At 41.2% G+C, this 3,193-nt stretch overlaps 1 pseudogene; it reads left to right on the top strand.

Moving 5' to 3' along the window:
• The first annotated feature begins 2,036 nt into the window (after nt 1-2,036).
• LOC133097384 (thymosin beta-4-like) lies at nt 2,037-2,878 on the top strand (annotated as a pseudogene).
• Nucleotides 2,879-3,193: the final 315 nt, after the last annotated feature.

Raw genomic sequence — 3,193 nt, 5'->3', positions numbered from 1 at the left:
ATGATTTTTAATAATCCAAGCCAGTTGTTTTGCAGAATGTCTCTTTATATGGGTTTATCTGATTGTTTCTCCTTCTTTAGATTCAAGCTAGTATTTATTCCTGGTCTTAGTGGCAGTCAAAGATCCTTGAGGAAAGTTTCCATCTCCTCTAGGACTTCGAGTTAAAAACTCGAGTCCTTTTCCAGTCATTGCATTAATTTGGGCACAGATTAAGCTACTATAACAAAGATACCCTCAACTTCGGAGCTGAAACAAGATAGATTTTCATTTCTCTCTCACATAAAGTCCACGGGTGAGCAGTCTGCAGTCCTGGTAGAGTGGCTCTGCTCCATAAAGTCATCCAGGGACTCAGGGTCCTTTTATCTTGTTCCTTCATTGTCATCCTCGAGTATCTGTTTTTCACAAAGTCAAAGCTTCCTCACTAGCACCACGTCTGCATTTCAGCCGCAGGAAGAGGAAAGAGAGTAAAGTGCATGCAATTTCCTTTTTTAAAGGATGAGACCTAAAAGTTGCTCGTTACTTCCACTTGTATTCATTGGCAAGACTCTGCATCTAGGCACAAAGGAGGCTGGGAAAGGCAATTGGTAGCTGGGAAGCCAACTGCTCAGCTAAAACTCTAGTGGTTATATTAGTAAAGGGAAGGAGAGAGTGGACACTCAGGGGCCATTAGTGGTTTCTGCCACAGCCATCCACTAGGTTTTATTTCCTTTGGTGAAGACTCAATACATGAACAAGTGGATTAACCTAACCATTTCCTTGGGTTCTTTTTCATGATACGTATTCAGATGTTTTCTTCTCTGGGGAGAGGTCTTCAGAATTCTCTTAATGCAGTTTTAAAATATAAAAAATACTCACTAAGAAAAAAAATCATCAGACCTAATTTCCAAGAATGGAGTGTTGTCATCGCAAAAGGTTTTTGCATGGTTTCTCAAAGACAAACCTGATAATGATAACAAAATTAATTCAAAAAGCAGAAACAATTTGCTTCCATCCCAGAATCGAGGTGTTTGTCTTTTCATTCATTACTGGGGAATCTTGCGGGTGAGGGAAAGATATTTATTTGGTGGGCTTATTTAAAGTATAAAAAGCACAAAAACACTGAGTGGTAGCTATAGCATGTTAATGTCCACAATGACCTTAGAGGTTGCTTTAATTTATCTCCTCATTTTATATGTGATGAAAATTGTAGATGCCTCACAGCTAGTTAACTGTAGACCAAGACTTGGAACCAGATTCCCTGACTCTGTTTCAGATGCCCCCTTCATGTCATACAGCCTCTCATTGATTTGGAGTCAGTTTCTCCTTCCTGACATATCTGACTCAGTTACTAGAGTCCAGGTAATATCTCTATCTCTTCAAAGTTATCTGAAAGAGAAGTGCATTTAAAAAAGCAGAACAAACAAACAAATAAACAAAACAATCACTGGAAGTATTTGTTTGAGTCATGCCTTAGAATCTCTTTTAAACCAAGAGAAGAACACTTGATACCTCAGGCCCAGCATATCTTAGGTAAGATAATTAGCAAACACTTGTTGCTTTTTTTAGGCAAGTATTTTTTTTTTATTTTGAAATGGTTTTATATTTTAACATTGCAACTATAGAAAAAAAATGCAAAATCAGTATAAAGAATTTCAGCTTCTCCTTCACTTAGAGTCCCATTTACCAATGTTAAAAAAGAAGTAACAGGGGCTTCCCTGGTGGCGCAGTTGTTGAGGGTCTGCCTGCCAATGCAGGGGACATGGGTTCGAGCCCTGGTCTGGGGGGATCCCACATGCCACGGAGCAACTGGGCCCGTGGGCCACAATTACTGAGCCTGCGCGACTGGAGCCTGTGCTCCGCAACAAGAGAGGCCGCGATAGTGAGAGGCCCGCGCACCGCGATGAAGAGTGGCCCCCGCTTGCCACGACTGGAGAAAGCCCTCGCACAGAAACGAAGACCCAACACAGCCATAAATAAATAAATAAATAAATTTAAAAAAAAAAAAAAAAAAAAAAAGAAGTAACAGGCCCCAAATGGAGTCATTTGTGCTAAGCCCCATGGCAGCAAATAGAGATCTAACACCTAGCCTAATTACAGTTTCAACCTCCTCCAAGAATGTAATTTTAACAGGTTAGTCTCAAATTTCCTGGTCAGCACTAGTGAGGTAATCCCTCAAGACCCTTTCCCTCCCCCAAAGGAGGGTGACCTAAACCTCAAACTATCCACTCTTTGCTAGAAATTTCCCTTTCTTGTCCCTTTTCCATCTATAAACACCTTTTCTTTTCTGTTGCTTGCAGAGCTCTTTTCTGTTTGCTAGATAGGATGCTGCCTGATTCATGTATTGCTGAATAAAGCCAATTTGATCTTTAAATTTACTCAGTTGAATTTTGTTTATTAATAGTTTTGGTGGCAATGGTGGGATTGAAGGATTCTTCTGGAAGCTTCAGTAACAACGAGAAACACAGGCATGGTACACTTTGAACCCTTTTGAGTTGTCTGTCTTTCTCACCATTTCTGAGGGCCATAGATAAGTTCCTTTCAGTTCTGAGCTCCACTCTCTTTACATCAAACTCCTGATCTAATTGGATTGCCACAGTTCCCCATTTGTTTGGAATCTCTCCCCAGACTCTCCCCAGATTCCACATTGGGAACTGCTAGCCAGAGTTGGATTGGGTCCAACTGAGCCAAACTAGGACTCCACAGAAGCCACTGCTCAGACCAGACTCCACTCACTTGTACACCTTGCTCTGTTTCCTCTGAAACCATGTCTGACAGATTTGATATGGCTGACACTGAGAAATCCAATAAATCAAAATCGAAGAAGACAGACACATAAGAGAAAAACCCACAGCCTTCAAAAGAAATGATTGAACAGGAGAAGCAAGCAGGTGAGTCATAATGAGGCAGGAGCCTCCAATATGCACTGTATGTTCCACAAGCTTTGCCTTCTTATTTGACTTCTTGTAGCTGTTTAACTATGTAAGATGCAAAGAGGTTGGATCAAGTTCAAGTGACAGTGCTGCCCCTTTTCACACTAAAGAATGGAGAATTACTGGCAACAAAATCCACACCAGCCTCTCCCATCTGCCTGTCTTGTTGGCAGGGAAGGAAAGGAACTTGCATGTTGGTGAAAGAAAAAGCTGAGTGGGACAACAGTGAAACCTAGAGTAAAAAGCAAGCTGGTCCAAGGTGTCTTGCAGGCTATAAAATGCAG

The sequence above is a fragment of the Eubalaena glacialis genome, chromosome 9 (genome assembly GCF_028564815.1).
Source record: "Eubalaena glacialis isolate mEubGla1 chromosome 9, mEubGla1.1.hap2.+ XY, whole genome shotgun sequence".
Taxonomy (NCBI): domain Eukaryota; kingdom Metazoa; phylum Chordata; class Mammalia; order Artiodactyla; family Balaenidae; genus Eubalaena; species Eubalaena glacialis.
This window is presented reverse-complemented; position numbering and strand designations above follow the sequence as displayed.